At 43.4% G+C, this 25,691-nt stretch overlaps 1 protein-coding gene across 6 annotated transcripts in view; it reads right to left on the bottom strand.

The window, feature by feature from the left end:
• The window catches only part of Supt3h (SPT3 homolog, SAGA and STAGA complex component), a 355,460-nt gene that overhangs the window by 15,148 nt on the left and 314,621 nt on the right, over nucleotides 1-25,691 (bottom strand). Inside the window, exon 10 of one of the 6 annotated variants that reach the window (XR_008219946.1) lies at nucleotides 20,224-20,392. The exons of the other annotated variants lie outside the window; for them this stretch is intronic. The gene's annotated coding sequence lies outside the window, so the exon portion shown is untranslated. The remainder of the gene's footprint in view (nucleotides 1-20,223; nucleotides 20,393-25,691) is intronic. 6 annotated transcript variants of the gene reach the window in all.

The following is a 25,691-nucleotide window of genomic DNA, read 5'->3' as shown; positions in this document are numbered from 1 at the left end:
GCTTTTAGTTTAAAAAAAAATGAAGCTTGTTATATCTTAAAACACGATGTTGTAATTTAACTCTGGAGAAATTTAGGTTTAGAATACAGAAGTATTTGGCAAAATGTGAGGTCTGAGTAAGATCAAGCATGTGTTTTTGCATTTCACCTTTGTATTTTTGATTATAATTATAATAAGATATAGTAAAATCTAAAATAGTTATGAATCATACTAGCCATGCCCCAGAGCATGGGTGGGCCATCCTAGAAGAGTATGGCAGGATCCTGCTATTCAAAGACAGAGGATTTGGGTGAGCTAGTGTTGAGCTATGAGCTTCTAAAGAGGACTCAGGTGAGCTGGTGTTGAGCTATGAGCTTCTAAAGAGGACAAGGTGAGCTGGTGTTGAGCTATGAGCTTCTAAAGAGGACTCAGGTGAGCTGGTGTTGAGCTATGAGCTTCTAAAGAGGACTCAGGTGAGCTGGTGTTGAGCTATGAGCTTCTAAAGAGGACTCAGGTGAGCTGGTGTTGAGCTATGAGCTTCTAAAGAGGACTCAGGTGAGCTGGTGTTGAGCTATGAGCTTCTAAAGAGGACTCAGGTGAGCTGGTGTTGAGCTATGAGCTTCTAAAGAGGACTCAGGTGAGCTGGTGTTGAGCTATGAGCTTCTAAAGAGGACTCAGGTGAGCTGGTGTTGAGCTATGAGCTTCTAAAGAGGACTCAGGTGAGCTGGTGTTGAGCTATGAGCTTCTAAAGAGGACTCAGGTGAGCTGGTGTTGAGCTATGAGCTTCTAAAGAGGACTCAGGTGAGCTGGTGTTGAGCCACCTAAGTCTCCAGCATGGAGTGTCATCATCAGTGTCTTGAGAGTTGTCTGTGTTGAATGTACAGAGGTAAGGTGGGATGATAGCAAAGATCAGCTTCCTGATCCCCACTCCATTTTATCCACCTACAGAGACAAGCCACCTCTACTGAAAATAAGCAGCTAGAGGGGAGGGGTTCTATTGTGCAACTGTTCTAGAGTTATTCTGTAATTAATGGTCTTCAAAAATGTTGAAAATTTCTGGTGATAACAAAGAGGTAATGATGGCAAATTTGTGGACGAGTCACTTGACAAGTGTCACGCTGAGCTTCTTGTTCTTCTTTTCAGTTTGTTCCACCACGATAAACTCACAAGGCCATTTGTATGGTTCACACACTGCTGCTAATCTTGTAATGCTTTTATTAGCATATATAATAATGGGTTTCATTGTGACATTTTCATAAGTTCATAATATATTTTGACCATATCATTCCTGTGACCCTCTTTTGTGCCCTCTCCCCTCTTATTAATCCCTATCGTCTTCCTACCGAGGCTGCTCTTCAACTTTCTTTTTTGGGTGTGTATATGATCCATGAGTTTCATTATAGTTGTTTACAGAACCAAGGTGGAGGTTTGTTTACAGGATCATGGGTACCTTCCCAGGGACTACATCATTAACAAGTAGTGTTTCCCTCCTCCATCAACCATTCGTTTTCTCTAAATCCTCAGGGAGGGGAGGGGTCACATAAGCCCCACCTCCTCCACAGCTGGGGTCAGTCTTGTACAGATTGTGTGCAGCTGATCACAGATGCTGCGAATTCAAAAGTGCAACAGTCATGCCATGCCTGGACATCAGGGTTCCACCCTTCCTCAGGCTCTTCATGTTCTTTCTCACCCTTCATTTGCATACTAGCCTTGGAGGGGATGATTTAGATAACTCATTCAAAAGTCATTTATTCTCAGTACTGTGGCAGGTACTTATGGTAACTATATAATTTCAACAGGTTCTTCAAAAAGATACCAGTTCCTAGCACTAATGAATGTAACTTTGTTTGAAAATAGGCTCTTTTCAGATGTAATTTGATTAATTTGAGGTTGTTAGGGTAGTCCCTAACGCCACTGGCATCCTTTTAGGAAGAGGCAGGCAGATTCAGGGAGGTCACCACAGAAGGATGAGGCAGAGACTGGAGTGATTTCATCTACAAGCCAGAGCATACTGAGAACCCGGTCACTACTGAAGGCTAGAAAAGGCATGGGATTGATTTGCCCTCCGCTCACAGTAAGAGTCACTGGGCTCAGACTTCTGGCCTCCAGAGCAGTGTGACAGTGGTTCCTTTGGTTTAAGCCACTCAGTAGGTGGTATTTTGTCACAGTAGTCCTAGAAAACTAATGCCAATGGTATCTACTTGCTCAGGCCATTTTCTTGTCAGATCTGTGTGGTGTGCAAGAAGGCATCTAGCTTCAACCCAGCCAGCCTGGAGTGGAGGCCATCGCTGAAGCCCTCAGAATCCCGAATCAGAGACAAATGTCTTGCCAATGTCAGCATCATGCATGCTCTGGGCTGAGAGGATCAATGTGAGATCAGCTGTACTTTTACCCGCCAGGAAAAATTTCCCATCTCCCATCTAGCTTTTTTTCCCCCCTAAGTGGCAGGGTCTCATTGTTTTTCCAAAGTGCATTAACAAAAATACTTTACTAAATGATAAGCCTAGAAGGAAGACCATGCAGAGCTATCTTCAAGACTGTGATACTTCCATCTTTAACACTGTGAAAATACCAGGAGAGATAAAGCCAGTATCAATTACTGGCCTTCAAGGGAAAAGGCCTGCAGTTTTAAAAGCAGTTTCTTTTTGAGGCCAGGTCTCATGTAGGTGCAGGCTGGTTTTGAACTCTCTGACCCTGCCTTCACTGCCCAAGTGCTGGGATTACATGTGCAAATTACACATCAGGCTTTATGCCGTGTTGGGGATCATAACCCAGGCTTTATGCATGCTAGGTAAGCACTCTACCAACCAGGCTACATCCTGAGCCCCAAAGCAAAGTTCTTGATAATGGACTTACACCAGTCAGTAAGATCAAATCCATTTCTTTTTGGATTACTAATTCCTAGGGTCAGTAACTCCATCTTTGTAAGGTATAATGGGATGCTACAAAAATACATTATAGTGAAAAATGGTATTTGAGGAAAAATGTTCCAGACACCCTCACTGGAACAGTTGTACTTCTGGTGGCCATAAACAGAAAGTGTGTAATGAAAGGCTTCTGTAATATGTTAATTGAATTTTATTAATCACACTAGTCTCTCTGTACCATTGGAGAACATCCAAGATATGGATTCCCTCTGCAGACAGGCCACAGCATGTGTTTGGGTCTGGGGATTCTCCACTCTAGCTACAAGGCTCCTGGGAAGACTCATGCTCAAATGTGTTCCTGGCTGATATCTGATTACAAACTTGTCCATTAATTCTGAATTATTTATGAAGTGCCCTTGGCAGCCATAAAAATATGAATATGCTCTTATTTCCTGGTGGGCTGATATACACACCCAGGTATGAATGTAGGGCAGGTATGATAAGTGCTATGGAGACAAATATGGTTGAGGGAGGGGACAGAGATGGGGTGGATATTGTTTCCTCCCTGAGAAGGTGACACTCAAAAGGATGCACACCTTTAGTTCCAGTATTCGGGAACTAAGGCAGACAGATCTCTGTGAGTTATAGGTCAGGCTGGTCTACACAGTGAGTTCCAGGACAGCCAGGGCCATGTAGAAAGATCCTGTCTTAGACAGACAGACAGACAACAAGGAACAAAAAACAACAGTGAAAGAAGGGAGGAAGCCAGGCAGACACCAAACTGTAGACACCCGTGTGTTATGGCATACAAACGCAAAAACAGATTGTGGGTGCAAAACTGAAATCCTACCTAAAAAGAAGTCTTTGTAAAAATGACAGGAACATGGAGAACCTGTTTTCTAGAACTTTCACTCTCCAGTGTGTACTGTCTGTGCTAGGAACACAGTAGGCTCAGGAGAGTTAGTGAAACGGTCATGATTCTTACAGAATCTTACACTTACAGAAGCCAGTGTAACAGGGAAAGGGAGAAAGACATACTTGGATAGATACATGCGTGCTAAGTTTGTGTGTACAGGTGCACACACATGAGCACACGTGTGAATATGCACACACAAAGCCTCAAAGGAAATGATGTTACAGCTCCACTCACAACCAAGTGAATAAGATGCACACATCCTTCAAGCCAAAAGCAGGGGGTTCTCTAATAGTTAGAGGTCTGTGCTAATGCTCTCATTGGCAAGGGCTGAGTGGGAGCCTAACTCATCTCTCTTTGAAAGTAAGAAAGGAACCATTTCATAACAAGTCTTCCACTTTCTCTTTTTAACCTCTGGATAGGGCCAAAGTGGTTAAATTTTCTTTCCTCGGGTCTAATGTATTTTCCTCAAAAAGTCCTTTAAACCAGCAGTGCCTCACCCAGAATCTGACTGTCCCTAAGTCAACAGGGGAAAAGGTATACAAATGCCATCAGCTCTGAAGTCAGCGGGGAGAGCAAGATATGCTCTATCACTGTTGGCCTTGACGCAGCAGCATGCAAATAGTATTTTTAAGGGTATCTCTATGTCCTTTATATATTATGTGTTACTTGAAACTTCTCTGTGTGTATATGTATGTATGATGTATGTGTGTACGTTTGTGTTTGTGCATGTGAGTATGGAGGCTAGAGATCACTACTGAGTGTCTTTCTCAACCACTTCCCACTGTCTATTTTGAGACACGTTTGCTCACTGGACCTGGAGTTTTGTCTAGACTGCTGGTCAGCAAGCCCTTGGGATGCTTTTGTCTCTGCCTCCCCAGCACTGAGATTACAGGTTTATGCCAATACGCTTAGCTTTTATGCAGGTGCTGGGTGTCCAAACTCAGGTCCTCATGCTTATGTGCTTTACCAATGAGGTCACCTTCCCGTCTCTTGGCACTTCTCCAATTCTGAGACCCAATGTGGAGCTCTTTTAGCCATGTGAATTAATGATGAACTCTTTCAATAAGAAACACGGAGGGCTTTAGGAACACTGGACAACAACAGACACTGAGACTGAGTGAAGTTTTCAGAAGAGAACCTGGGTTTAGAAACAAAGGCAAAGTAGTTCTTGTAGGAAGACAAGTACTTGGCATCGTTTAATGACAAGCTGGTTGTGCCATGAGGCCATGCAATTGGCCTGGGGTCATTTTAACATACGGGGAGGAATGGAAAGGGGGACGAGAGACAGGAGCCATTGAAGGATGGCCCATGAGCCAGTAAGTAGTAAGTAACCTTCCACCCATGTTCATGCAAGCAACTCCAGTTAAACTCAGTGCGTGTGCTTCTCTCTTACACAGACATGAACATATGGGAGCTTACTGGAAAGAAGAAGGTTTTCAGAGAGGATGAGAGAGTGTAAAGGTAGGTGTGTGTGTGTGTGTGTGTGTGTGTGTGTGTGTGTGTGTATGAAAATGGCTACAATTCCCTATATACATGTATGAAACTGTCAAATAGCACATGTCCACTGACTTTAGAAAAGAAACGTATTGCTATATAGAAGGAAAATATTACCTAGTATATTGTGGCCATTCAAATGACAGGTGGACTGGGTAAAATAAAAAATGTATATTGCTAGAAATTTTAGAAATATTAAGAAATACACGCCTGTGTGACAGACAGAGTTTGGTGAGTTTTTTAGAAAGATGTTCTTGGGGGCTGTAGAGAAGGCTCAGTGGTCAAGAGCACTTGCTGTTCATATAAGAGGACCTGAGTGTGGTTGCTAGCACTCACACCAGTGACTCACAACTGCCTCTAAGTCTATTTCCAGGGCATCCCATGCCCTCTGGTCTCTATGGGCATTTGTACAAACTCATATAGCCACACACATAAATAAAAGAATAAATCGTAAAAAAAATTCTTGCTAGCAGCAAATTATAATTTATTTTAGATCAGGGCTCCAAATGATATACTTGGAGAAGTCTTAGAAATCCCCAAATGACACATACACACACCAGACACAAAAACAATGGTGCTCTTCACTCTGATGAAAGGAAGACAAATGTGGAAAACCCATACTTCACATCAGTCTGAATGGTGAAAGCCTGAACATTTCCCCAGAAGATCAGAGATAAAGCAAGGGTACCCCCCTCACTAACCGAGTTCACCATCAATGCAAGGGTACCCCCCTCACTAACCGAGTTCACCATCAATGCAAGGGTACCCCCCTCACTAACCGAGTTCACCATCAATGCTTGTGAAAGAAGACAAGGAAACAGACATGAAGTCATGCCAATTGGAAATGCTGAGACAAAGCTGCCTCAATTCACAAACACAATTGTCTGTGGAGGAAATACCAAAGAATCCACAAAAATGTTAGGACAACTTGTGCGTTTAGCAGCCTTATAGGGTACAAAGTCAACAGAAGAAAAAGAACAGTTTCTAAAAAATACCCCCGAGTCTAGTTGGAGAGGAGGAGGGATTGTATGAGAAAAGGCGGCGGCGTATCGAGATCGTGATGGGGAAACCCCCAGAGACAGCTGACCTGAGCTGGTGGGAGCTCAGGGATTCTGGACCACCAGCTGGGGAGCCTGCATGGGATTGACCTGGACCCTCTGCATGTGTGTGGCAGTTGTATAGCTTGGTCTATTTGTGGGGCCCCAGCAGTGGGATCAGGACCTGTCCCTGGCACATGAGCTGGCTTTTTGGAACCTATTCCCCATTCTGGGATGCCTCCACCTAGCCTTGATGCAGGAGGAGTAATGTCTCCGTGTAATATGACATGCTTTGTTGACTCCCATGGGAGGCCTGCCCTTTTCTGAACAGAGGAGTGGATGGGGCGGGGGGGGGGGGGGGAGAGTAAAAGGAGATGGGAGAGGGAACAGGAAGAGAGGAGGGAGGGAAAACTGTGGTTGGTATGTAAAATAAATGAAAAAATTTAATTAAAAAAATTGGATTAAATGGTGGTGGTTGCAGTGGTGGTGGCACACACCTTTAATCCTAGCACTTGGGAGGCAAAGGCAGGCGGATCTCTGTGAGTTCGAGGCCAACCTGGTTTACAGAGCGAGTTCTAGGGCAGCCAGGGCAACACAGAGAAACCCTTTCTCAAAAATCAAACAAACAAACAAAACAAAACAAAAAAAAGAAAAATAAAGAAAAAGAATTGGATTAAGCCCCGGGTGTGGATGGATACAATGGCCCAGCACAGTGGCAGGCTGTGCACCGATTCTCACAGTCTCCTCCCTCCTGGGATGTGTGTTAATGGCTGCAGACTCTCCCAGAGATGACAGTCACTCTGCTGCTGAAGGTGTTCTCTCACCGCGCCCTGGGCACTGCTGGAGATGACCCGAGACTACAAACCTGGTCACCATCTGGACGTTGAAGGCAATCAGCTGAGCAGTTACAACGGCCCAGATTAGCATTACAGAAATACTCCAGAACAGGAGTTGTGAAAACAACACTGGCATTTCTTGTTTACAAATGTCTGATCCACTCAACCCACTCTAGAGCTATTTCTGAATAGAAGCTGTGTAGTAACGGGATGTCTGACATGCCTGCTCTATTTCCTCCTGTTCTGATTTGCCAGGGTCAAAGGTTCCTGTTATTCCCGAAGGCCTATGGGTCTTGTTCATTTTCACTACTACTTTATTAGACACTTACCTAAAACTGACAATCACTTTGTGTCAGTTTATCTTTATAGACTCCTGGAGGTTTTTTTTTTTTTTCCTCTCTCTCTCAGCAAGTGAGTTATCCTAACAGTGGCTGGTGAGACATTAGTCACTTGGGGAGTTTAAAAATATCCTAAGGCCCACAAGGCATCCTATGTGAATGCTCACGCAGGGTGGGGAGCCACTAATTTTGGTTAAAAATATCAAACTACCATTTATCCTTCAGGTTCATTTCCAGGCTTAATTCTCTGTTGTCTTTATTCCTTGTGGCAAGAAAATACTATAGTAACATTCTGTGTGCATTACTCTCTGTAACTGGAGTTTGCTTTGATTTGTCCAGTGCTGAGGATTGAACCTATGGCCTTGAGCATACTTGGCATGTGCTCCACCATTAAGCTACATCCCTAGCCTTCAACCAGCCTTTTCAAACCAGGGCTTTCCTGGGAGCTATCTAATAAATGAGCCTTCTCTCTTGAGGACTGGGAGACATTAAAGATGTCCTGACAGCTTAGCTTTGGAAACATTTTCGGCTGGCATCAACCACATACACTTCTGTGCATCTTCCCACGGTGGTTTATTGCTGACAAGGCTCTTCCACTGGCTCATCTCATGTGCAGCTTGGCATAAGTCTGGGAAGCAGGTGGAGTTACGACACTCATTTTCAATGAATAAAGTGTGGCTCGGGAAGGCTGGCTTGTCTGACTCTCACTGACAGAGCTGGGGCCCAGAACCAGTCCCCCTAACACCCACGCCTGCTGTTCCTACCACTTCCATCCACACACCTGTGCTCTGCAGGAATGCACAGGCAAGTGACCTCAGCATGCCCCTTTGCTTGTTCTGTTCGTTTCTGACACAGGGCTTCACGGTGCAGTTCAGGTTGTACTGGGGCTCACAATTCTCCTGTCTCAGACAGTGCCGTGATTACAGGCATGTCTTCACATGCCCGGTTTTCTTTAAAAAGTCATTTTAGTCTAAATGACTACATAACTGAAGCAAACGATACCTTGTGACTAACTTCAACTCAAACGAAGTTGTAGCTGACACCCTGCGTGTCACACATGGGAAGGGTTAATGTACTTTAATGAGGCGCCTGGGATATGGCATGTGGCCAGCAAGTACTTGTTGAATGAGTCAGTGTACAAAATTGTACTGTACTCGCTTCATTCCAGTGTGCATGAGCCTTCCAAATGGACCTCAACGGCTACCCTGGCTTCATCTGCCTCTAACTGGAATAAACAGCTAGAGTGTAACTAAGTGTTCAGGTTGAATTCATCTTCAAAGAAGACAAGGACATACTGATGGACAAGACACACAGACAGTGTCCTGTGTTCTTCCTGTCTGGCAGAATAATCTCAGGCAGTAACTATATATGCACAGTAGAAAATGTTAACTGGAAACAGCTCACAAAGACCTGCATGTTAAATGACCAACACTGGCCAAGAAGAAATACAGGCTAGCTCTTCTGCAGACTGCACAGACAGAGGGCCTGAGCAGAGCTGGAAGCTGTACATGTAGGAAAGCCAGGGCATTGTGATGGTGAGATGTTTAGCTGGGGGAGAAGATGGACTGCAATGATATATTTGTAATGGTCTTCATAGCAGTCCTGGCCCAGAGCCACCTCTGGTTGACATCTGGAACAGTGCAAAGATGCTACTTCCTTCTCGGACAGTGGAGTCTGAGAACTTGCAGAGTGGAGGCCAAAAGCTGGCCAGAGAGGATGGCTGGAGTCTGGGAACCAAAACGCTAGGTAGTGGAAGGCCAGATTCCAAGAAACAGAATTTGAAAGTTAAAAATCACTCAAGTAATAATACACTAAGGCTCAGATTAAATTTTAACCAATAAACGATTTAAGGAGGCCTAGGGGATAGTCTCATTACTGAAAAATAAAAACTTAAATAAAATAAACAGAAAATTGCTTGACTCATAGCCTCTTCCCCCTCCTTTTTTTCCTCTTTCTGATTCCATTCAGTTTCTGTAAGTCTCCCAGAGGGTCCCTGGGGAGACTTTAGGGGACACACACGTCTTGACATATGTTAGGCAGGTCAAATCCAGATGTATGTTTTTTAAATTAAGATGGCTTATTTAAAGCAATAAGAAGCTGCCACAGAATAGCCAAAATTATAGATATTAGAGATGGAAAAGACCCATTAGATCATCAAGTCTGTCCCTCAGGGCTAGTGCTGGAGAAGCAATCCAAATGAAATGATCCACCCGCTCCGACTGCTCTCCAGCAAGCAGAAATGAATTCTGGAAGTCATGACTAAAATACTGAACTTCTTTTTTTCCATCATTTGACAGGAGAAGCTAGGGCTATTTTGTTCTGGGTCTTGTATGTCCTCAGTCTATCTAGATATGGATCAGTCAACCAATCAGTTAATGTATCATTATGTGTGTAAAGATACAGAACATATATACATATATACATACACATTGTATGTTGCTATATCTATCTCATAGCTTCCAATTCCTTGAATTGTAAGTAATCTCACATATATTCACACAGGTCACTGGTTTATGAAGAGACACATATTCTGAGTATGGCTAAAAATTGTTGGTGTGGAAACTGGGCCCTTGGGACCAAGTCCTTTGTGGGAACTCAAGATAATGTGGCTGTGGACAGCAGACAGGTGGTACACATAGGCATGAACTGAGCTCATGTGAAGAAAGTTTGCACACACAACACATGTGCAGAAAAGAGGGTAAGGATTGCCTTTAGTTTTCCTGACAGAAATTGTTTCAATAATTTTAAATATTTGCAAATAATGTTTTTTAGGTAAACATGTTGAAACATCTGTAGATGACATTTACCTAAGTACAGGAATGGAGTAGAGCCAAATCACTAGCTAAGAACTAGCTGAATGAGCTGGAGGTGGATTTGCTCACTAGTAGGTACTCTTAGAACAGTGGTTCTCAACCTGTGGTCACATATCAGATATTTACATTACGATTCATAACAGTAGCAAAATTATAGTTATGAAGTAGCAACAAAATAATTTTATGGTTGGGGTCACCACAACTTGAGGAACTGTATTAAAGGGTCACAGCGTTAGGGAGAGTGAGAAGCACTGTCTGGGAGGGACTCTTCCGTGACTGACAGCACCAACCAGGCCTGGGCTGCTGATCCACTGCAGGTCTGAGCTTGGAGTAAAAATATACACAGCTTGGATTATGAAATATTGTAGTGCCTTCCTTCACTTAGTTGACAAAATGTACCTGGAATTATTTCTGCAAAAAAGACTGTGCCTCAAGCCCTTGGCCAAGATTATAAGCCCCTGCTGGATACTGTTCCTAGGGGGACAGTATAAAAATGGACTTAAGATAACTGACGTATCAGTCATTCTCCAGCATCTTACCCTGAAACAAAGATCCTCTACTTGCTCAATAAGGCCCTGATGGGTTTCTTTTATGTTTGGGGGCCAAATGAAAGGGAAAATGTGTCACTCTTAGACGACGTTTCATGGTACAGACACCATGTCTTGTATTTCTCAGTCTTGGCAAGCCTTTTGCTTCTAGTTGTCAGTGCATTCTGGAAAGGGAGAAAGAAGCTCAGAAGCAGATGAGCCCTGAGGAAAAACGATTACTGCTTACACTGGACAAACGCCCTCCTGCCGCCATCTTTTCCATCTCGCTTTCTTCTCTCAGATCCCTCTTCTGCTAACTCTACTCCTTCTTTTCCCTCCTAATTATGCTTTAGGCTTGGTTGAAAAATGTCTGGACAGCATTAAACTGCACTGAGAGCCACACCACACAGCTGTGAGCACAAGCCAGCACACGCTCTGCTGAGGCTCCTCTTCTTCCACCAGTCCACCCCGCCAGAATCCTCCTGACCCTTCTTTACTCCTCCTGTGGGTCCAGCTCTGTTCAGTGTTCCATTCAGTGAGCACACCCGTATGTTCTAATCTTTGTGCAAGACCGCAAACATGTAAAAGCAAACATACAAGCATTTCAAATACATCTAACATGGGATTTTAACTATTACTCACAATGATACACAGAAACATCTCCACTTAGATAAGTCTTCCAAGTCAAAGATTTTTGTGTAGGATCTAGAAACATGACTTGTCTTCAAGTACCTTGGAGACAATCTCATTATCTCTGTTCCTTGAATTCCAAGATTTCCATAAAGGAAAACACAGTATTCTCCTCTCTAAAAGACAGACGAGGACATAAAAGTGTGTCCTTGGGCCCACAACATGGCTCCATAGGTAAAGCACTTGCTACACAGCCTGATGAGCTGAGTTCAATCCCCAGGATGCACATGGTAGAAGGAGGGAACCGACTCCCCCAAGTAGCCCACACATGTGCTGTGGCAAGTGTGTGTGTGTGTGTGTGTGTGTGTGTGTGTGTGTGTGTGTATGAATAAAAAATGAGATTTTATCTTAATATGCCTTTGTCAAGGCACCTGCTAGAATGAAAACCAGCACAGAATTCATTGTTAACTATCCTAGTGTGCAACGTGTAGTCCTTGTGATATCAGAAAACGGCTCAGTGACATGGAGGAATGCATGCTTTTTGACTTTACAGCTCTTCCCATCACAGAAACTGTGTTTGAACATTCTACTCTTCTGAGGAGGGTCACTGATGCCCATACACTGGCTCTGTTCCCTTCTCAAGAGGCTTTGTTGTGGAGATTCGTCTGGAGCTGGCCAAAACTGGCAGATGCTTCTCATGAAGCAGCAGGTTTTCATGTCTCAACCTTTATGTTCCCCATGGAAACAGATAAGAGCTGGCAGACAGCATGTCCCTAGTGTACTCAAACAAATGCAAGCAGATACAACTCAGAATCAGAAGGCATGCTCTGTCTCCTTTTGTTCTCCTAACAAGACCAGCTTCTTTATTTGTAGAATGGTTTCTGCACATTCTCCCAATGCTTTTACCATGCAGCCAATCGCACTGACCTGAAATGTGCCATGTTTGACCTTCAGGTAATCCCAACTTTATATAGTGGGGTGACTCAAGCATTACCACAAAGCAAAGGCTACTGTGATGGGAGGGTGTGTATATGATTGCGGAGTAGCTGTGGTCCTGGGATGTATAAAAAAGCAAGTGGTTCAAGTCATGGGGAACAAGTTGGTAAGCATCCTCTGCTCTAGTTCCTGTCCTGACTTCCCTCAGTGACAGAGTGTGCCTGAAAGTTGTAAGCTGAAATAAACCCTTTCCTTCCCAAGTTGAGTTTTTGGTCATGATGTTTTTATCACAGCACTAGAAACCCTAAGACAGACACATACCCCTTACAGTGGGCACATGTGGATTTTATTTTTCCTGTTTTGGTTCAAGGACAGCCTTTGGGTTCCCCCTCCTTCTCATCTGTCTAAAAGGCAGCCAAGCTTTTATCCTCTCATTATTATTGTTTAATAACAAGACAGAAAAACTTCATACTGTCTGCCATGATGCCTGCGCAAGCTGATGGTCTTTAACAGTCTCAGTGACAGCTGTGCAAGGAAGTAATATTCCCCACTCCCAGGTCTCCAGGGAGGAGTATGGCTGCTCCCCGAAGCAAGCAAGTCTTTGCTGAGTCTGCTACTTTATGAGGAAAATGGGAGGCTGGGTCCTCTTTACTGTATCTTTTCCAGTTTTGAAAAGTTGCCCAAACAGTTCCAGGCAGAGTTGAAGCAAAGTTATTGGTGTCAAGAAGCCAAGTTCTTTCTCCATGCTTTGCTCAGCGAGGAAGGAAGGAAGCTGTTTGTACTTAGCTCTCCTTTGCTCTCCAGCTTGAGCCAAGGCAGTGAGGAGAGGATGGATAAGTGAAGGTGGTGTTTTTATCCTGGAACAAAATCCCAGCCTTCTGCCCTGAGCTCTGTCAAATGTGGCTATCACAGCTTTAAGACAGATCGTCTCTTCTCTGGGAGACTACACACTAATTATAATGCTTCTGCCTGAGGGAGCTCACACATGCAAACCATTATGTAAAGTAGAATTGCTTTTTTTAAAGAATATTCAAGATCATTCGACATGGTTTCTTCAATGCTATAAAATCAGGCCAAAAATGAAAATAAACAGCTTCAAGTATTTGCAACATAACTCCCTCATGCATTTATGGAAATACAGTCAAAGTGCCCTGGAATGTGGCCTGACATTTCAGGAGGCACTGTTCCTCTTTCTCTCCAATTCTCTAGCACTTGTGTTCTTATCCTACATCATTCCAGTTTCACTCTTTCGGCTATTCACAGGACAACAGCCCCTGCTATGGGCAAATAGTTGGGCTTTGCGGGAACCAGTGAACAACAGGAAGCAGCCCAGGAGCTCGCTGTAAATTAAACAAACTCCCTATAAATTAAACACAGTAACACATGAGCACAAATGCAGAGCACGACAACATGACATAACTTTTCAAAGCAGTCATTAAATGTACGGTACTGCTTTCCCTTAATGACGTGCTGCGATAATTTAAGGCTAAGGTGATGATTCCGTTGATTTAACAGTTTAACATGGAACTCATAAATGAGAATAAAATCTGCAATAAAGAAGTCACGGTCACTTTAACATTCATGAGTGGAGAACTAGGTGTGTTATTATATGAGAGAAAGATATGTATTTCATTCCTATCAACTTTTTAATGCCAGAAACTAACCCGAACCCTTTGGGCTGGGCAGTAAAGCCACTTCAGGTTCGAAGACACATCCTTCTATTAAAAACCCAGGCACTTGGGGGACACCCCTTGCTGCACTTTTGTTTCCATTGCCTGCCCTGCCGTCCCTTCTCTCACACCATGTCCGGTGTCAACTCTATGTGATGTGATGACAAAAGAGATGGAGCGCACGCATGATCCCTCTATGACGCACGGACCACTGCCACGGCACGCAAGCTCTAATTTAGGATGAGGATGGAAGCAGAAGACAGAGGACCACCCCTGAGTCCCTGGGGGTGTGAGGTGAACAGAGTTCACCTTGGAGAGCAGCCCGCTGGGAAGATCTGACAGCTGTCATGTTCTCTTTTCTTTCTTTTTTGAGACAACATCGCGCTTATCCCAAGTTGGTCTCAAGCTTGCTACATAACTGAAGATTACCCTGGTCATCTGATCATCCTGCTCCTATCTCCCCAGTACTGAGATTACAGGTATGTGACATGCCCAGCTTACGCAGTGCTGAGAACTGAATCCAGGTCTTCATCACTAGGCAAGCACTGTACCAACTGAGCCACAGTCCCAACACTGCTGTCAATCTTTTGCATTCACTGGTTTGTTTTCCATTAGGGGGAAAAAATCTAGATCAACTGGGTTGATTTGGGTATGCATGGCATATGTGTGTATAAGTGTTTGTGTGTGTGTGTGTGTGTGTGTGTGTGTGTGTGTGTGTGTGTGTGTGTGTGCGCATGTGTTCTGATTTTGCTTCTGCTATTTTTTGTGGTCCCCCCAAACTGCACTAGTCTTTTAAGGTCCAGGAGAGATGACACCTTATCTGGATGTAAAGACAAATCTAGGCCTTACCTAAGTGTGCTAAGTCCACAGTACCCTTTAAGCCAACTCACTATACTCTAATTGTCCCTGTTGTAGCTAAGGGGAGAGCCTGTTCAGAAATGTGACACTAACACCTAATGCCAATAAATATTCACTAGGCACATTAGTAATCAACTGATAACGGTGACAATGTTAGCAAGGGCTCAATTGATGAAATGCTTCCCATGCGCTAAGCACTGCTCTAAGTCCTTGTTGGGGCTCATTAAATTGATACTGCAAAGAATGACAGTTTGAATGAAGGGAACCTGAAAGCAGGAGGCCTTGGGGGTGCCTAAGAATCAAGTCATTTTAGCCTTCCCTAGAGGTGATGGAGGGGTTCATGTTTTTGTTCCCTTATAACCAAGGGTCTGTCTTCTAGAAAACATGCATTGCCTCAAACTTGCTCCTCAGAAATTTCATCAAAGGACCAGAGAAGAAAGACAAAGGTCACTGTGCCCACAGAGAGACTTCTCTCACAGCGAGGGTACACCTGTCTCCATCCTGTAGCTTGCTACAGCCTTCACCATAGCTCAGAAGCGTCTTGCCCTAGGAGACCATCTCTTCTTTGGGATCATTAATTTCCCAAACTCATTTACCATCCTCAAGTTCCTCTAAAGTTGACTATAGCCACTTCCCATCATCCCTCTGAAGCTAAAATTTTTTTTTTATGTGTATGAGTGTTTTGCCTGCATGTATGTCTGTGTACCATGTGTATGCCTGGTACCTGTAGAGGCCAGAAGAGGGTGTTAGATCCTTGGAACTGGAGTTACGATGGTTCTGAGGCACCACGTGGATACTGGGAACTGAACTCAGGTCTTCTTAACCACTGATTCATCTCTCAGCCCAGAAGGTATTTTTAAAAAAAATATCTTTTTATGATTTCGTATTTTGATCATATTAACCCTCATTACCCTCTCCTGTCCCTTTCCTACTCCCTGTGAGCCTCCTCTTTAAAGAAGAGATTACACTTCAAACCCCTGTCCCGTCTTAGTTCCCCATTCTGTCTGTACTGCTCATGTGCAGTGACCCAGTCGAGGGCCTTTCCCTGTCTACTGTCAGTCCATTTCAACCTCCAGGGCTCAGGGGACATTCATCCCACCTGCATCCTTCACAAAACCCGACAATGCGGGTACCAGTTATAACTGATTTTACTACACATCTTGAAAGAAGGGGCTAAATACAGAGAACCTTCTGGGTCTTTTGAGTTTCTGTGTTCTGATATTAGCTTATCAATTTAGCTGGATTTAGGTTATGTGCTGGGAACAAGGTAAGTAGAAGAATAAATGCTAGCTGATAAACTTAAATAATAATGAGGTCAAGCCACATGAAGTTTAGTAGTCACTAGATGTTCACACACAGACACACAGACACACCACATTCCTATAGAGTTCAATCTCATGACCTGAACTGGGTTAAAGGTTAGTCCATCAATATATGCTTACCCACAACTGGAATGAACAGCACAGTCTAGTACTCTGTCTACGTCATGATGGACAGTGACAGGTCCTGGATAGGGACCTAGGAAGGTATTAAGGACAGAATTTTTTTTTTTTTTTAACGCATCAGTGGAGCCTGCTTCTATTGCTGCTTGAGACTAGTGATTGATATCCTTGCTATACATACAAAACCCTCTCTACACAGTGACAGCAGTTATGAGATATGTTCTGCTCGGACAGACCATGCCAAGGGTCTCCAAAGAGATAAAATCAGGAAGACCATGTTTTCCACAGCTTGATAACATAAAGCTAAAGGTACAGGAAAGAAGAATGTGGAGTTGAACAGGATTTAAATCTGCGAGTTCCCAGTACTTCTGGAACACTGCCACAGTGAACTTGGATGGGGCCCCTAAGACTTTCATTATGCTGACTCAATGCAGCTTAAAAGACAGACTGATCTAGAGGAAAGAAGAACTCACCCCATCCAACATAAGTGACAGTCTGTTCTTAGCCTTTTCAGCCCAAGCCAGAATGCTTGGTTTCCTCCAGAAGAGGCTGATTCTGCAGCTCTTCCTCAAAGGTATTTGTGATGAAAGAACTCATGGCTGCTCTGGAGCTATGCAAAGTAAATGCTCACAGAAGGGAACAGAGTTTGTTTTTCAGGTGGAAACCTTTTTAGAGTTTGCTGGAGATTTTTACTTCCAAATCTCCAAATTCAACAATTCTTCAGCCTCTGTAAACCTTCAGATGGAAAGGTCCAATATTTAGAGTAAACAGCATCCCAGCTTCCCTTCTGAGAAGTTTTCTTTTTCTCCCCAGTCACAAGAGTGTTAAGTCCTGGCAACTGGAATACAGAACCCCTTTGTGGTAAAGCTTCACACTATACCACGCCGACTGTGTTGCTAATGAGGTTACTGCCTAACAGAACCCTAGAAGGACATTGAAAAACGAAAATACCTTGACAAACGTGTTGACCAAAGGATGCCAACAACTCTCCCAGGGTCCTATCCGAAACTCAAGGATTAAAAAAAGTAAAAATGAACTGTAGTGTATGTGAAAAATCATAACATTGAAACATAAGTCCATTTATCTTTTAACTATTTTTCTAGTTCTCGTCCAAAATTTTGCTGGTTATTAAAACATGCCTGTGTAAATACAAATGTTCTGCTTTATAACTTAACTCCTGTTTCTTGTCCTTACAATATAATAATGTCATTGTTTGTTATATCACACGTATTCTTAAAGCAGTAGGGCTTGATTTTCAGGGCTGTTTGACACACCAAAGAAGGGCTTTTGCTGGAATATGAGATTGGAAAATCAAAGACTAATTGGGGAGTCGGGAATGCCTGGGAAGGCTGTCTCCAGCCCTGAGAATTGAACAAGAGTGCACACTGGCATACCTGGAGCTCTTGAGAGCCATCTAATTGCTCCATGGGCTCTCCACAGCTGCACTGTTCACTGATAAGATGATGGGGAACACAACTGCAAAAACTTCAGGGAAGTCACTCAGATTCCCAGACTGGGACTGGTCACAGGTAAACAACACATCCCATGAGCATGGATCCTCTTCCCTGGGGAGAGACCGCCCACTCCTGCATCTCTGTGGAGGAATCATAATCAACTGCTCTGTGTACCAAACTCTCCTCAATCATGAGGACCACCGAAAATGAGAGCTTATAGCACCCTATTAAATGCTGCAATGCTCACAGATAGAGCACAATGTACGCTGTGACTGGAGTTACAGACTGGAGGAGCCAGAGCGGGTCTGAGGGGTAATTTAGTTTAACTTCCTCATTGTACAGCTGAGCTTGAGTGACTTTTCCAAATGTTATTCAGCTACTTAATGGCTGGGCTGGGAGCAAAACCAGGTCTCCACACTCCAATTCTGCTGCTTTTGCCATTAGAACAGGATCTAGCCATGACACACTATTTAACAGGTCAGTCACCCAGGCACCGTCAAGACTTAATGGGAATGGAGTCCATTAACAAGAGGCCTTAGCTGAGAACTCTCTGTACTGAAATTTCCTAAAATTCAGGGTCAGGGATAACTCAACACTGGTATGGGAAGGTCCAGGAAATAAGATGAACTGGGAAGAGTAGAATATGTTAAAAAAAAAAAAAAGCCTTTACTAGTAAGATTGATGAGTGTAGATCCAATGTAGAATATTTACTTTAGTATTTCCTTTTATCTCCTATTCCTGTGAAAGGAGAAATTTCTTTTCTTTTCTTTCTCCAGTGTCATTCTAAGAAGCACTAGGGTCCTAATTCTTCTATCTTGGGTCCTATCAATAATTCATGACCACACCCTGGCCTTCAACCTTAGTTTTCTAATTTCTGAGAAAAAGAGACTATCCTAGTTTACTGCTTTGTATTGCTATGAAAACGCCATGACCAAAAGCAGCTTGGGGAGGAGTGGGTTTATTTGGCTTACACTTACTGATCACAGTCCACCCTGAGGGGAAACCAGAGCAGGAACTCAAGGCAGACCCTGATGCAGAAGCCATAGAAGACCACCGCTTACTGGCTTGCTCAGCTGGCTTGCACCACCTGCCAAGGGCTGGCACTGCCTACAAATGTGCTGGGCCCTACCGTATCATTCATTAACCAAGAAAATGCCCGCATATTTGCCTATAGCCCGTCTGATGGAGGCGATTCCTCAGTTGAGGTTCCCTTTTCCTAGGTGACTCTAGTCTGTGTCAAGCTGACATGAGGCCCAGCATGAGGCTGTTTTTACAAGGCAAATGGACAAAAGCCCTGATGTGACAATGTTCTAGCTGTTGCCCAAAGGAGAAAGTAGGATAAGGAAGAGAAGCCCTGCGGGAACTCCGGTTTTCCACTCTGACCTCAACACAGTAGTTTTTCTTGGATCAAATCTTAAGGCAGTATGTATGCTCTATTTGAGGAACAGGTTGTAGGGCTGAAGTCAAAACCCTCTGAAAAGGTAATGCTCCCTGTAACTCTGATTTTCATTGCCCGGTTTAGAAGCTTTCAAGGACCAACTAAACCCAAGCTCCTGAATGGAGCCCTTCCCCAACTCTAGTACCCACCTCTCCTCCTCATAACCAGTCCTTCCTCACCATGCTCCCATGCTTCAGCCATCCCCAATGCTGGGGGATTCCCTGGCCTTGCCAGGCTGTTCACACCTCCTCCTTGGAACCTGATGGCTTCTCATGGTTCCTCTCTATCAAGTCCCTCTGTCTGGGACAACCTCCTCCGGTTTTTAAATTCAGCCAAGTCAATGCCCTTTTTGCAAAGCTTTCTCTAACTTGGACTACACATTATTGTTTTCTTTATCTCACCATTTATATGTATGTAACAAGAGTGAGAAATTTCTGTGTGAAAGTAATCCCCTCCCCCAATAATAGGGCCTTCCGTATACTCACATTTTACCCCATAAAGATTACTACATCAACTGCACATTATAAAGAAATAATACAATTCAATTCCCTGTCTTTTCTAGGCTACAAGTGTCTTATATATCTGTTAAAATATTAGTAATTCAAAGATCATTAAAGATTTGATGAAGAAATAAAAAAAACACCTTGAATGCTACCAAATCTTTAATTTCAAAAATCCTGAAAAAGCTGTAATTATGCACAGCATATACCTCTTGAGGCTTATACTTTAAATGAACATCTTAATTCCAAGGCAAGTTGAGAAATGGGTCTCAATAGTGTTAGACTGTATGGTTTCCTAGCTGCCTGGGATGAAACAATGAGGCAATGGAGAGATACCAGCACTCCATTTGAAAGCACTTATAAAAACTTTCAAGAAAGAAATAGACTATCAATTAGGAAGAAAATGAAGCAACATATCCTTGTAGAATATCTGTATATATTTGTAGAATATCTGTATATATTCATGTTATTTCTTTGTCACCACTCACCAATTGTTTATTCCGTAGATAATTACTTATTACTTATTATTGCTGGGAGGACATTTGTGAGCACAACAGGTCCAATGCATGCTTCACAGCAGATGACAGACAGTTACACCGTGAGAAGAGGCAGTGGAGAGTAGAGCCAGTTACTACTTCATGGAAGGGTCAAGAAGGCCTGTCCAGAAAGAGAACATCTAATCGGAGACATGAACGGTGCACCAGGAGTAAACTGCACTGATAGGAGACAAAAGAGCAACCCAGAGGGAGCTGCAGAGGGAAGACCCTGGGGACAGCTTAAGTGGAAGAGCGGAGGCCCAGGACAAAGGGGAGCATGGCTGCAGCGGGAGAAACAGGAGGCAGGGGAATGAGGATGAGTTAAGAGAGGCTGTAGGGGCAAGATCACCTAAGTTAGATCACACAGATCACGCAGAATGTTCTCTAACCTATGGAGTTCTGCTGCAAAAGGTTTCTCTGCTGTTTTGGGGAAAATGAACAACTTTGGCATGGCTCCTGGGGGGGGGGAGGTACCAATTAACAAGCCTCTTGATTTTATTATTTCCTCAACTCCTGGCTTGAAGGAAGACATGACTCAAAAGGTGTGCATGAATCGTGGCTCATTGCTTAACTGGGAAGGAAAGGAAGATTAAAGGTGGTGAGAGCAGAGGGCTTGAGTATGTGTTTAATGGGTTTGGCCTTTTATGCACCAATTGGTGTCATGATTCTTTTTCTGCTCCAGGGTCAGTACAAGACCTAAAACCATTTGCATCAAATTATATTCTGAGAAACCTTTGGGACACATTTATTATTCTCCAGTTTCCAGTGGCTGAGAAGGAGGAGTTCTAAATGATTCTTCAGCTGGTAAAGGGTAGCTTTCAGGAAGGCAGGTCTGAAGGAGCAATTCAACCAGTATAAACACAAATCAATACCAGGGCTGCTCCTTGGTCAGAGGGAAGGGACATTTCCTTCAGACATCCCCGAGACACACAGCACAAGAAGTCCTTGTCTCAAAGCTAAGTGGAGAGGGTGAATGGGGGGGACATTTCTGCTCTGTAATCACATCCATCTAAATGGTATTCTGGGGGCTATAGAGATGGCTCGGGGGTTAAGAGCACATATTTAGTGCAAGGAACCTGAGTTTGGTTCCCAGCACTCATGCTAAACAGCTCAAAAACCACCTGTAACTCCAGCTCCAGGGGATCAATGCCCTCTTCTGGTCTGCATGGGCACTGCACTTACATGCATATATCCCCCTAAACCCTAGATACACATAATTAAAATTAAAATAGTATTTTATTTCTCAAAAGCAATCAGAGAAAAAGAGTCATTATTATGAAATTTGGGCCCTGAATATGAGACAGCCCAAAACTTTCAGACATTTGCTTGTAAAGATGCTGCTTTTATTTTTAATAAAATTCACATCACAATAGAAAGCACCAACTACTGAAGCTTCAATTCAGGAAACTTTAAATTGAGTCTCTTCTCTGGCGGGCAGAATTCACTACATCCCCAGAAGATGCAGCGAGTGAGAATTCTGGCACCCTTTGCTATTTGTAGTACATTTTTACATTTTTTTTTAAAGCCATAATAAGCAATCTCACTGCTGATTCTGATTTGCAATCACAGCGTGCATAACAAATGTTCACGACATGGTAGAATCTCATTGGTTTACACTCCTGCATGAACCACAGCCCCCAAGCTTTCAATCAGGAAAGGCCTCTTTGCCCAAGTGCACATTAGCTGCTGGCTCAGGCGGTCTATGGCATGGCCGCCTCCCCAGCGGCAGGCGCACCACAGCAAGGCGCTCATTAAGCTATTGGGTTTCATTCCAGGAACCGTTCAAATACATTCTTCATTGTACCATAAAGTGTGCTTGTTTCATGCTAGAACTTTGATTTTCCTCCCCCCTCTGCCTCTCCACTCTCGTTACCCCCACTCCATATTCCCGTTTTGGTATTTTTTCCCATGCTAACACACTCACAAAAATTCATCTAATTCTCAATGGGTCTCTTGGTCATTAGTGCAAATTAGTGGGGTTTTGCTGAATATGGTCAGACTTGATTTGCCAAGTTCTTTTCCCGTTAAGGTTTTAAGCCCATGTGTATTTCAAGGGAAATCTAATTTGTAGGTTTCGGATTCATTTACACTCAGCTCACAAACGTGGTTCTGTGAGGGCCTCCATAGCTGGTGTACAAGAAGCCACAGGGGCTGGTTTCTCTTCCTTTTAACAAGTTCTTGTTAGAATGTTTGCTTTGAAGTAGGTATTTGGGCCATGCTGGAAGCAAACAGAACTAAACCCCAGGAAAATGTAAAGTAAGATTTAAAAACCAAGTTCAAAAACCTTTTTCTTGCCCCAATAATTATAGCTTAAAAAAAATCACTAAGGATGGAACCATCCATTTAGTCTTTTAAGGATGAGGTCACCACTGGGCAGCCTGGATGGGGCTGTGTCACACAGTGCTTCTGTCTAGGTGACAAGGTGAGCAGATGTCCTTCTCTGCTTGGGCTCTGTCCTGTTGATGACTCGAGGTCTGACTGCTGAGCGGCAGGACCACCCATGCTGCTCTCCCACCCACCCCGGGCTCTGCTCCTAGGTTCCTGGAGTCATTCGCGTCCACAGGTGGTCCCAGCACTACTGACTCCTGTAGACCCCTCTTTGGAGTGCCTGTGCTCTGTCTGTTGGTGACTCTCAGGGTAAGCCCTTCTTGCATCCCTAACCCCAATGGGAAGTTGTGCATTGATTCCTAAGGCCTGTTCTTGGCTGGACTCACAAACAGGAGGCTGTTGCAGTCTCTGGACCCTGCACTTTCACACTGGTCATTTCCTCAGGATCCCTATGGTCCTTCTGACTCTCCTTGTCACTTCCGCTGCTCTGGATAGAAAGAAGGCAAAGGTAAACAATGCTCACTCGGCCATTATGATAAAATGCCTCACCCTGGAAGTGCTGCTGGGTCTTGCTACCCACAGACAGGTACAGTATGAGCAGTCCTTCAGTGACAGAGCATCCCTGAGCACCAGCGCTCCTCCAGGCCATCTGAGGAAGCAATTTTCAACAATGTGGGAGACTGCTGTGTCCTTTACCTTCAATAAATGGCCCCTTGAAAAGGCAAATAGCGTGTCACCCCACAAGGGGAGTGGTGGTACCAAAAAAGCTACCAGTGTTAGTTATTTCTACAGCAGCACTCCTTCCAGTGCCCAGGAGTTTACTTCTAGGGATGCTAGGAAAACATCCATAGTTATGGCTCACTATGGCGACTCTGAGGCAATGGAGAATTCTAAGCAGTGAACAGCGAACTGACCTGGGAACCATCTACAGAAACTAAGACCCAGCGAAACAGGCCAGACTTCCTACTGTACTTGTTCTGAGAAACAGCAAATCATTTAGGGACTAGCAGGAGTGGCCTGTGGGCAAAAACGCCTACTATGCTCAGAAAACTTGTGTGTCTGTCTGTCCATTCATCCATCCTCTATCTAAATGCAGAGAATTCTAAAACAGTCATCAGACCCATAAATGAAAAAGCCTCTTTCCAACTTGCCCCACATCTAAGACTTAGACTTTTGGCAAGCACACTGCTGAAATCCACGGAAGAGATAATTTCCTTGGAGTCCCTACATGTACTATTACATGTCAATCTTTAACAAGGAGTCACTCATATGGCAGGACCTCAAGTTCTCTCCACTACATGCAAAAGCAGAGCTGGGAAATGTCTCTTTTTTACCCCATCTTCAAATTTATACCATGAGGGTAGGCTGCAGAGGCAGCAGGAAGTATGTGATAGACACTGAAGTTCCAATGTCTAAACCAGTCTCAGGTCTAACGTCTCACTCTCTTACTTCCCACTTTGCTCTTCGCAGTGAATTGCTTTACTCTGGTTAATAATGTGCTTTCAACAAATATCTGAGCTTCTGTTGCTAGAACAGTACTGCTTTTACCCCCCCCACCCCCCCCACAGCTCTTTCAACCATATAGAGGCTGGAGCCTTTACCCACCACACAGCTCTTTCAACCATATATAGAGGCTGAAGCAAGAGTTTCAATCCTGACCAGAAAGTTTTTTCTGATAGTGGCACACTCAAGATTGTGTATTGCATCATATGCCAATTTCACTTTGGAAGAAAGAAAACTCAGTTACTGAACTACAGTTAGAAAATGCAAATATGAATACTGATGTTTGCAAATCTAAAATGTACTCGATGGGACAATTTATTTCTTCATAAAAGTAGAAAAAATCTAGACATTTTAGCAGTTCTTTTTGATTTATGCCTATGGATTTTACTCTATGGAAAGGTCAAATTTTACTCTATGTAAAATCATCAAGTTTTCTTTATTCATTATAATATGCTGCTCATTAAGCACATACATATATATACATATATATTTTGATGCTGATCAAAATATACATTTTGAAAATATTTTAATAACTATATAATCCCCCAGTGCATGGCTATACCATGTTTCCTCTTTATGGGAATAGAGACTATTTCCAGATTTTGATTAATGTAACAGCATGGCAGTGAACATTCTTAAATGAAAATTGTTCACATTTATCCTCTGTAGAAAGTGTGTGTGTGTGTGTGTGTGTGTGTGTGTGTGTGTGTGTGTGTGCATTTTCTAAATGTTCCTGAGGTTGCATGTATAAAGTAATCATCAGGAGCATCAAACACTATGATGAACTTTCTTCTTAGTGTGATGTACACTTACTGAGTTAAACTCATGCTCCTGTGTGAAGATCCATGCATTCTCAGCCCTTAGTGAAACCTGACCTCTTTCAGAAATAAGGTGCTATTTGTTAGTACGTTTTCCACCTTCTACCATGAATTATACGAAAGGATTTTCTTAGAGACATTTTATTTGTGTTTCTTTGAAGACTGATGATTCTAATAACGGAGAGTTGGGTAGACAGAACATCATTCTAAAGACCCTGTTACACATACAAATTCCTTGCCGTTTCAAACCTTCCACTTGATATGGCTATAGAACCCTGGATGCGGCTGAGAGGAATGTAAGTAGTGCAGCTGCTACTGAAAATGCTTAACATAGAATGACCATGTGACAAGCAATGCTACTTTTAGGCACACACCGTAAGGAATTGAAAGTAGAAACTTAAACTGACACTTATGAATTAATATTCATAGTGCAGAGATGGAGAGATATGTCACTCAATGGTTAAGAATACTGGCTGTAAAATTGTGAAGACTGGGATTCGGATCCTGTTGCCCAAGTAACATACTTCATAAATGCCTGGAACTCTGGCCCCAAGGGACCAACCACCTTCTTCTGGTCTCTGTGTGCACATGTATGTGCATGTGTTTATGCACTCACACAGACAGATACATACACACATCAGTAAATTTTGGGCTGGCACGATGGTTGAGCAGGTAGAGGCATTTACTGACAAGGCTGATGACCTTAGCTGGATTCCCAAAAGCTGAATGGTAGAAGGAGAGAACTGACTTCTGCAAGCTGTCGTCCAACCT

The sequence above is a fragment of the Peromyscus californicus genome, unplaced genomic scaffold, assembly GCF_007827085.1.
Source record: "Peromyscus californicus insignis strain IS unplaced genomic scaffold, ASM782708v3 Scaffold_19__1_contigs__length_69161282, whole genome shotgun sequence".
In the NCBI taxonomy this organism is placed as follows: Eukaryota; Metazoa; Chordata; class Mammalia; order Rodentia; family Cricetidae; genus Peromyscus; species Peromyscus californicus.
The sequence above is the reverse complement of the archived record's forward strand: the minus strand, read 5'-3'. Positions and strand labels throughout refer to the sequence as shown.